Source organism: Aphelocoma coerulescens, chromosome 4A, assembly GCF_041296385.1.
Source record: "Aphelocoma coerulescens isolate FSJ_1873_10779 chromosome 4A, UR_Acoe_1.0, whole genome shotgun sequence".
NCBI classification, from domain to species: Eukaryota; Metazoa; Chordata; class Aves; order Passeriformes; family Corvidae; genus Aphelocoma; species Aphelocoma coerulescens.
In genome coordinates this window covers 14,030,349-14,040,437 of record NC_091018.1, presented here as the reverse complement: position 1 = coordinate 14,040,437, position 10,089 = coordinate 14,030,349, and the positions used below count along the sequence as shown (strand labels likewise).

Sequence of the window (10,089 nt, the reverse complement as noted above, 5' to 3'; positions counted from 1 at the left end):
ACTCACTGCTGATCCCTGGCACACACTGTCCCTGCAGATCCCCTGTGTTCTCCTGGCAGCTCCCAAGTCCCTCCAGAAGAACATTCCCCTGCCATCAGCCCTGGCACAAGCTGCAGAGCCCCAGGAAGGTTCATCACAGACCATTCAGCATCTGGTGGGCACTGGCCACCAACAAGCAAAACCTGAACCACACCTGAGTCTCTTGAAGGCCACACTGGGACCCTGATCTCATCCCACCGAGCCCTGGGAGAACAAGGAACACAGGCAGCCTCTTTAGAGTCTGCTCCTTGGGCCTGTTCCTGACAGTGACTGTGGAGGGAGAGCAAAGCCTTCCTGCAGTTCCTCCTTCAGGAGATGCCCTTTGCTGATGGAACCGCTGTGGCGGAGCCCAGCTGTGTCCCAGCAGTGCCCATGGCCTGTCCCTGCCTGTGACACGCAGCAGGACTCGCACCACCCGGACAGAGCTGTTGGCCTTACACCATCACAGCGGCTCCAAAGGAGAGAGTGGAAGTAATAAGAGAGGAGCTCTGAAAAGACCAAGCTCTGCTGCTCCCTGGCTGTGCTGCTCTGCTGGGACTCTTCCCCCCCACGCCTGCAAAACTGGCCCTGCCCTCCAGCTTCAGGGATGGACTCAACCAAAGGATCTCAAACTGAGACCTTGCTGATGGGTCCTTTCTTTCATGTGAATACACACAGAGCAGACTCCTTATTGACACAGTCCCTGTCAACAGTCACATTCAGCCTGTAAACAGGGAATAAGATGCATAACAAAATCTTTTGGGCACAACATTAACATAGGAGAAGAAAAAAAGCCCCCAAACCACCACCACCAAAACAACCTGAGAAGGCAGGCTGGGCCTCTAATGATTACACTTTAGCCTATGGAGCTGAAAACAGGCAGGTTTGTGCTTCTGGAAAGCATCCAGTCATCATTTTCCTCAGGGCATCCTTGAGCTCCTGGTTCCTCAGGCTGTAGATGAGGGACTTCAGGGCTGGAGGCACCACCGAGTACAGAACTGGCAGTGCCAGGTCCAGGGATGGGGAGGACATGGAGGGGGGCTTCAAGCAGGCAACAAAGCCAGTGCTGAGGAACAGGGAGACCATGGCCAGGTGAGGGAGGCACGTGCAAAAGGCTTTGTGCCATCCCTGCTCAGAGGGGATCCTCAGCACAGCCCTGAAGATCTGCACACAGGAGAAAACAAGGAACACAAATGAACCAAAAGTTAAACAGATGCAAAACACAACAAGCCCGAGTTCCCTGAGGTGGCAGTGTGAGCAGGAGAGCTTGAGGATCTGTGGGATTTCACCCAAGAAGTGGCCCAGGGCACTGCCCTGGCACAGGGGCAAGGAAAAGGTAGTGGCCGTGTGCAGCAGAGCATTGAGAAAGCCACTGGCCCAGGCAGCTGCTGCCATGTGAGCACAAGCTCTGCTGCCCAGGAGGGTCCCGTCTTGCAGGGGTTTGCAGAGGGACACGTAGCGGTCGTAGCACTCGACGGCGGCGAGGAGGGAAAACTCCGCTGAAATGAAAAAGAGAGAGAGAGAGAAAGAGAGAAGAAAGAGAAAGAGAAAGAGAAAGAGAAAGAGAAAGAGAAAGAGAAAGAGAAAGAGAAAGAGAAAGAGAAAGAGAAAGAGAAAGAGAAAGAGAAAGAGAAAGAGAAAGAGAAAGAGAAAGAGAAAGAGAAAGAGAAAGAGAAAGAGAAAGAAAGAGAAAGAGAAAGAGGCTGTGCAGCACCTCCTGCGTAGGAGGTGGTTCTGGTGTCCCAAAATGGAATTGTGCATGGCTTTGGGGACAGTGGTGCAGATGGAGCCCAGGTCGGTGAGGGCAAGGGTCAGCAGGAAGAAGAACATGGGCGTGTGCAGGTGGTGGCCGCAGGCTACGGCGCTGATGATGAGGCCGCTGCCCAGGAGGGCAGCCAGGGAGATGCCCAGGAAGAGACAGAAGTGCAGGAGCTGCAGCTGCTGCGTGTCTGCGAATGCCAGCAGCAGAAAGGGGCTGATGGAGCTGCTGTTGGACATTTGGCTGTGTGTGGACATGGGGACCTGTTCACGGAGAAAAGGCAGTGACAGCTTAAGGGAAACGGCTCTCAGCCAAATCCAAGACATGTCCCACAAATCCTTCTCCTGTCACACACTGACACCTTATGGGGATTCAGAGTGTCGCCACGGAGAACGGCTTTGGCGGGCGTGGGGCCTTGCGAGAGACGAGAGACGGGGCGGGCCGGGGCCGCGTCTGGCAGGAGGCGAGACAAAGAGCAAGAGGCGAGACAAAGAGTAGGATAGTTAACGGGAGATTGGGCGAGGAGATGCTAATCTGTAGCCCTTGGAGATGTAAAACATATAACCTTAGAAGCTGAAGTTTGTAGCTGCTGAACTGTTGGTTTGGAACAGTATATAAAGAGTTGACTCGTGCGATCAAATTTGGCTTTGCATGCGGCCGGCGAAGTCCGTGTTCCATCACCGACAACACCCTTCTGTTTTTCTAGCAGATCTTCCTTCAGCTCCAGCCGCAGCCCTGCTTGCTGCTGGCTGCGTGCGACATGAGTTTCAGGGCAATTGCTCCGGGGCTTTTTACAATTCAGCCTTGCTGTGCAGAAGTGGGAGGGGGACAGGGACCTGTCCTGGTGTTACACTTTGAAACCCCAGCTAACACAAGGGCACTCCCAGGGCCCAAGAACAGGAACGGCAAAAGCTGTTAAAGTGTTCTAGAGGTTTTTATAGCTTCTCTTCATCTCCCCAGCTGACTGGTTTTGGATGTCAGAAACACTCAGCATTGCTGCTGCCCTCGGGGAGAATAGAGCGAGTTCTGTGAGGCAAGGTGGTGAGTGGAGAGTGAGGGGAGGTGGTCTGTCACTCTGTCCTGTTCCAAGATCCTCTGGGCTTTCACCCTTGTCAGACAGAGGATAATCACCCTCCCATATTTCCCTTAGAAACCATCCCAACACTGCTGAGAGCAGATGGATCCACCACAGCCCATCAAATGTCCATCCCCTTCTCGAGGTCTCAGCCCCACATTGGTAGCCAAATACACACATGGCTCATTTCACCAACCCAACAGCACTTTCGCCATCATAAAACTTTTGTGTCTCACTGTGGGGCTTTCAGGTAACACAAAGATGCTACACGACCTGTTTGCGTCCTGGAGGGAAGCTCAGAGCTTAGGGGGAATCCTCAAGAAGAAAGCCAATTGTCCTAATGATGGCATTGGATGTAGGGAGATTGAGCTCCTTCCCTGGCTGCATTGCCCACAGCCGGGCACTGGGGACAGCGTCACCCTGAGCCAGCTGAGCCAGCTGTGCCCCCTCCCAGAGCCCCCCAGTGCCAGGCAGATGCTCCCGGCCCTGTGCTCTGCAGAGGGAACTGGGCCCGGGACTGCAGAGCTGCCCCACAGCTCTGCTGCAGCTCTGCCTGCACAGGAGGGGCTTCACGCCTTGGACCCCCGGCCCTGAGGGCAGAGGCTTGGCGGAGGGAGAGAGGAGGGGAGGGGGCTTGTTCGGAGGGGGCTTGTTCAGAGGGAGGGGCTGCACTCGAGGGCATCCTGTGGAGGTCTCTAAGCTCTCCGTGCCACAACATTTCTGCCTTTTGTTTTCTCTCATTGCCCGATCTTCTCTCTGCTTGCTGAAGATCTTCCTCCTGGAGGTGTTTCCCTGTGCCTGATCTCTTCCTGCCAGCACTCACAGACCCCATATCTCTGGGCACTCTCCTTGGCCCTACAGAAACCTGCCTGTTTGCAGGGCACTGGCTGGGGACAGGTTCTGCTTGCAGGTGGGAGAAAGGACAGGTCAGACTAAGCCTGGCGGGTCCAGCAAAGGTGATGCCGGTGCTGTGCGTGGGCAGAGGAGTGGCTTGAAAGCACTTTAGGAAACTCCTGCAGAGCACTCAAGTTACACTTCCGATGCCTCAGGGACTCTTAAAAATGAAGAATTCCTTTATCACTTCCCCCCCTCCCATTCCCCAAGAGTAGGAAAGGGAAAACAGTCTCAGGAAATTTCATCCTTATAGAAAGGATTGTCTTGGAAATATTACTGGACTGAGCTGAAGCCCTGAGCATGTCCTCATGTTCTACACCAGGGATACTCAGAGAATGTACTTCCTGAATCCACAGTCAGTGGTATGTTCCAGCTTGAGGAGATCATTTCAGGAACTGCAGCTGCATTGTCCTGCAGCCAGAGGCTTCCTGTGTCAAGGGCTGGGAATGATTCTCCCCCGGTCACTTCTCAGCATCTTCCCAGCCCTAACTGATGGAACCCCTCTGTGCCTCTGTGCTGTGCCCGGGCTGGCTGCAGGCAGTGCCCCAGCCGCCGCAAAGGCAGATCCTGTCCCTCCCTCATTGCTCGGGACTCTTCCCGGGGCACTGGGATGTGGGCATGTGCAATGCCAAGGGCAGGACCATGGGGTGGCCCCTGCCATGCTGCTGAGCAGGAAAAAAGAGGCAATGAGGCCCCAGGGCTGCAAGGGTCACTTATCTCCCAACTGGCCTCAGGGGCAGGGACAGCAGCCCTGGCCAAAGTGCTGCAGAAGTTGCCTCTGTCAGGGCCTTTCAGCTTCTGCACATCCCTCTGCCCTCTCCGGCCCAGGCTGTCCTACAGTGTCCGTGCCCTGTGTCTCTGTCCCTGCAGGCTGTCGTCATCCCCCCGGCTGCCCCACCTCACCGGCCCCTTCCTTTGCTGATGGCTCTGCGTCCTGCCTGGCTCTGCCTTGGCACACAAAGCCTTGGGCTGCTCCAGACTTCTTCTGGGGGACACGTGGCACCACAGCACTGCCCTGGGAGAGAAATTCCTTTCTCCTTCTGTCCAGTCTGGACCTCCCCAGCTGCCCTTTGCATTAATTCTTTCTTTTGCCGGCTCTTCTCTACTATGTCAAAAGGATCCACCATCTCTGAAACCACCCTTCAAGCCCTCCCAGGACTCTCCTCCACTGTCCTCAGACTCCACTCCACTGAGCACAGAGCCCCTTTGTCCCTATGTAGTGATCATGTGCTTGAGGCCACGGGCACCTGGACAAGAAGGTCGGTTCTTTTCTACAGGAAGGAAACCACAGAAGCCCAGTCTTTTGAAGGCAGATGAGAGGCAGCCACCAGAGGCCAAGGCAAGCCAGACCTGTCTGTCCTTGCAGCTTCTGTCTGAAAGCAACCCTTGGACATATGGGGAGTTTTGGAGGTGGAGTTCCATTTCAGCTGTGGGTGCCTGGACCGGAATGACAGCTCTTCTCCCCAGGAAGGAAAGGGCAGAGCCCCAGTGTTTCAAAGGCTGATTAGCAGTGGCTCAAGGAGGCCAAGGCCAGCCAGACCTGTTTGTCTGGGCAGCTTTTGTCTTGGAGCGATCCTTGGATAGAGGGAATTTGGGAGGCCAAATCCCAGTTTTGTCCATGGACGTCTGGCCAAGAAGGACAGTTCTTTCCCATTGGCAGAAAAGTGAGGAGCCCCAGTGTTTCAAAGGCAGATGAGAGCTGGCCCTCAGGAATCCAAGGGAAGCTGGACATTCCTGGCAGCTTTTGTCTGGGAGCTATTCCTTGGCTAGATGGAATTTCAGAGGTGAATTCCCAGTTTTGGCCATGGATGGCTGGACTTGAAAGATGGTTTTTTCCATGGGAAGAAAAGCACAGCCCCCCCGTGTTTTGAAGGCAGATGAGAGGTGGCCCCTAAGAGGCCCATTGGTTTCATGAGGTCACAGAGTGTCACAGTGGTCTCCATGATTCCATAAGGTCCTGCCGTGTCACAATGGCTCCTTGGTTCTATTGGGCTCCCCAGGATCACAATGGCCCCTTGGTTCCACAAGGCCTGGCTGTGTCACACTGGCCCTTTGCTTCCATGAGACCTTGCAGTGTCACAATGGTTTCCTTGGTTCTATGAGGCCCTGTGGTGTCACAATGGCCCCTTGATTCCATTGGGCCTCTTACTGTTACATAGTTCTTAGTTCCGTGACGCCCTGTAGTGTCACAGTGGTCTCCTTGGCTCCATGGTGCCACGCAGTGTCACAAGGGCCCCTTGGTTCTATGAGGCCTGGCTGTGTCACAATGGCCCCTGGCTCCCATGAGGCCCTGTGATGTCACAATGGTCTCACTGGTTCCACGAGGCCCTGCAGTTCCACAATGGCCCTTCGGTGTCACAAGGCCTTTGAAGTGTCATAATAGTCTCAGCGGGTTCCCCCGCTGGTTCACAATGGCCTCCTTGGTTCCATGATGCCCCGTAGCGTAACAATGGTATGCTTGCTTCCACACAGTCAGAATGGCCCCGTGGCCTCATGGAGCCCCACAGTGTCACTGCGATCCCCTTGATTCCACGAGGCCCTGCCGTGCTACAATGACCCCTTGGTTATACAAGGCCCTGCAGTGTCACAATGGCCCCTTGGTTCTGAAGTGTGCAAGAGCCTAATAATAGGAGAAAGGCTCCAAAAAATGCTTTGTCATTATCACTGCTCAACACCGGAAAGGCTTCAAAAGCGCTTCGTCATTATGGCTGCTTATCCTAATCACTTTTGAACGCCTGGAAACTACGTGCCGTACGGGCCGTGCATAGCCCGCCTTGAGGCCCATAAAAAGGAAGGCAAAACTGGCGCAAAATGTGGAGGCGAAAGCGAAAGGTAGAATCCCTGCCCTTTGCCTTTCCCCACACCACCACCATCGCCAGCCACGAGACACCCTGAGGCCTCCGGGAGCCGACGCCGCCCGCCTGGGGAGAACCCCCCCAGTCCTTCACCCCTGGACTGAAATCCCGAGTGAGTTGTGCAACCCCTACCCCTGCTCCTTCGTCCCAGGCGGACCGAGGTTCAGCTGCAAGCATGGAGCCTGCATCTCGGAGGATGGGCTGCCGCTTTCCAGCCAAACTGCTCCAGAGATGGGAAGAGGCAGATAAGACCCTTCAAACAGCAGCAAAAAAAAAGGCAAAAACTTCTCCACTTCCCCCACCCTGTCTCAGCAGCAACAAAGGTAGCACAGTGTGGTGGTGACTTATCCTATGCTTTTAGAGTAACCTTGGCTTTTTCTAACTTTTCTCTACTTTTCTCCTTTCTCTTTGCCTCTCTTACCATTAGATAAACAGATATCCATTTTTTTGGCACCAACATTTAATCTCGTTTGGTTTTAATCTCATCTTTGGGAATATTTGGAACCTTCAAAGTTCTTTCCTTTTTATACTCAGAGATTTCATTTTCTTTGCCCTTCTGGGTGTAAATCAGATAGTAACAAAGTGTCATAATGGTCTCCACGGTTCCATGAGGCCCCACAATGTCACAATGGACTTTTGGTTCCATGAACTTTCGTACTGTCAGCAACAGTCTCCTTGGGTCCGCAGTGTCACAATGGACCCTTGGCTCCATGAGGTTCAGTAGCGTAACATGGACGCCTTGATTCCATGAGGTTGTGTAGTGTCACAATGATCTCCTTGGTTCTGCGGCCCTGCTGTGTAACAATGGGCCTGTGGTTCCATGAAGTTCTGTACTGCCAACCATGATCTCCTTGCTTGCACAGTCTCCTAACTGACCCTTGGTTCCATGAGGTGCCTGGCCTCCAACAGCCTCTAAGAGACCCTTATGGCCCCTCAAGGCCCCTCACAGCCCCTCATGACCCCTCAATGCCCCTCACAGCTCCCCAGGGCCCCTCGTGGCAGCTCACAGTCCCTCACAGTCCCTCACAGTTCATGGCCCCTCATGACCCTTCACAGCCCCTAACAATCTCTCATGGCCCCTCACAGCACCTCATGGCCCCTCACGGCCCCTCACGGCCCCTCACGACTCCTCATGACCCTTCACAGCCCCTAACAAACCCTCATGGCGCCTCACAGCCCTTCACAGCCCCTCAGGGCCTCTCACAGCCCAAGGCGTGGGACTCCTCCCGAAGGAGAAGAGATCGGGCTCTGCTTGTTCTCCTTTTATTTTGGTCACTTCACAGTGATGAGTAAAGGAAGGCTGAAATGGAGCCTTTCCCCAGCATTTCCCTCTTGGATAATCGCGGGGCTGAAGCTCTGTGCTGGTGCTGGCGCTGGCCCAAGTGTGAACATCGCTGCAGCCCCCCACAGCCTTTGCTGTCCCCCGTGTCCATTCCCTGTCCCTGAGACCCGCCCAGCTCTGGCAGCAGCAGGAGCCACCGCGCAGTGGGCCCTGTACCGGCACAGCCGGGGCTCCCGGCCAAGAGCAGCAGCAGCGCCAGCCCCTTCCCACCTGCTTGTGCCTCGGCTTCCCAAGAGGTTTTTCCCGGTGAATTTCTGGAGTAGAGACACAATCAGCCACAAACAGACCTGATTCCTCAGAGCCCAGCTGTGCTGCCCTGATGCAACCTTCCGAGAAAGAAAGGATCGGGTTCCAGCACTGTTCCCAGCACAGTTTCACTCGTCCTCAGGGGACAGCAGGAGGCTTTTCTTGCGTTTGCCTTGGGAATGACAGATCATGGCTGCTCTTCCCCCTCTTCTGGTTGCCACTTGAATTTTATCTGAAAAACTGCAATTGCCTCTTTTGATCGGTGCTAGCCACAGTACTTTTCTGATGGGGAATTCAGATGTTTTGTTGCAGGCATCCTGATTAGCAGATCTTGAAATGTTCACAGGTCTATAAGCAAAAAGTCAAGGAGAATGAAAGCCATACAGGCCACATTCACAGCGCTCAAACACAGCCCTGTTGCTGGTGCTCTTGAAATAGAATCAGCTGACAGAGGCCAGCACAGAAATTGCCTCTGGAGTGTGGAATGAAATGAAAAAATCCACTGGGAGAAAGAGGAAGCAGAACTTCTGCACTCGCTTCATTGCTTCTTCCCAGCAGCAGGAGACGTGGATGTCCAGAGGTACGTCCCGCTGCTGCTGACCACAGTGAGAGCACAGCCTGCTGCCCAGTCCCAGCGGGAACCCGAGCCCAGCCCGGGGAGCTCCCGCAGCGTCGGCAGCTCAGCGGACGCGCTGCCAGGGCCGCAGCCCCGGGAACGCGCCCGCCCATTGTGGGGCAGCGGCGCAGGCCCAATGTCCTGCGGCCCAAACTTGCTGCTGCTGCTGCTGCTGCTGCCACGCAAGGCCCATCCTTCTCCCCCTCCTCCTCTCCCAGCACGGCGCAAATTGCACCTCGCGGGATGCTTCCCCGGAGGCTGCTCAGGCGCCCCGCTCCTCTTTCCACCTGAGCGTCGCTGCGGAGGAATCTTTGGCGCGCTTCCGTAAGCCCGGGCCTCTCGCTTCGTGCTGAATCGGGGATGCAAATGGCCTTGTTAAGAAAGTCAAAAGCCAAGGGAACGGATTAGGAATTATTCGAAAAAACTACCCTTCTTCCAGGCAAGGTACACCAAGTCATTTCCCGCATTTCTCCTTTGCACATTCTTTCAGTCGTCTGCTCGGAGAGCTCCAGCTTCTTCTGGTGCTTCCATGTGAACCGATTGTACTCTTGATTTGCACACCAACGCACCAGACGTGCAAGCATCTACGCTGAACTCAGAAACCAACTGCCTCTGTCAGACCATTTTCACAGTCCAGGTCACTTGCAAGATGTCCACTGAGAGCTTGGAAGGATTAGCCCCCAGCTCTCCACTTCTGGCTGCAGGCTCCGGACATTCTTCCTCTCCATTCAGCCAGCCTAACAATCGCTGCTACCCCCTCCTCCTGTTTCCTTAGCCTAGAACAGTAACGACGAAAACCTTACCCACGGCACAACTCGCTAGTCCACCAGGAGGAGAAAGGACAAGTTGTCAAGCTCTCAAAACCTTGGTCCTGCTTTGCTGCAAGAGTCGTGCTGCACGCACAGTGTGGCAAGCCAAGAGAAGCTGCATGTGATGGCACATCTTGGGACAGGAGCTCCAGCTAGGTCTCCAGGAAAGGGTCTTGAAAAGAGCAAACATCACTGTGGACAAGATTCTTGCAAAAGCAAAACAGCTTCCCAGAAGGGACACGCAAAGGGAAAGAAACAACCCAAGATGTTCCCGTATACTATGAATTGCTTCCCTTCTATGCTCCCCTTTTCTGTCTTGCACTAGTTCTACCTCACAGTCATTGCAAACTGATCTTACCTCAAACACCTAGGACTTAGCAAGTTTGAGACACTCTACAATACCAAGAGCTACACACAGTTTGCCTTCTCCCTGTTTGGCTTTGGAAGCAATGCTGGAGACACCAGAAGCCTGCCA

At 54.5% G+C, this 10,089-nt stretch overlaps 1 pseudogene; it reads right to left on the bottom strand.

Annotated features, from left to right (window-relative positions):
• Positions 1-879: 879 nt before the first annotated feature.
• Positions 880-2,016, bottom strand: LOC138110683 (olfactory receptor 14J1-like; annotated as a pseudogene).
• Between the last annotated feature and the right edge of the window lie 8,073 nt (positions 2,017-10,089).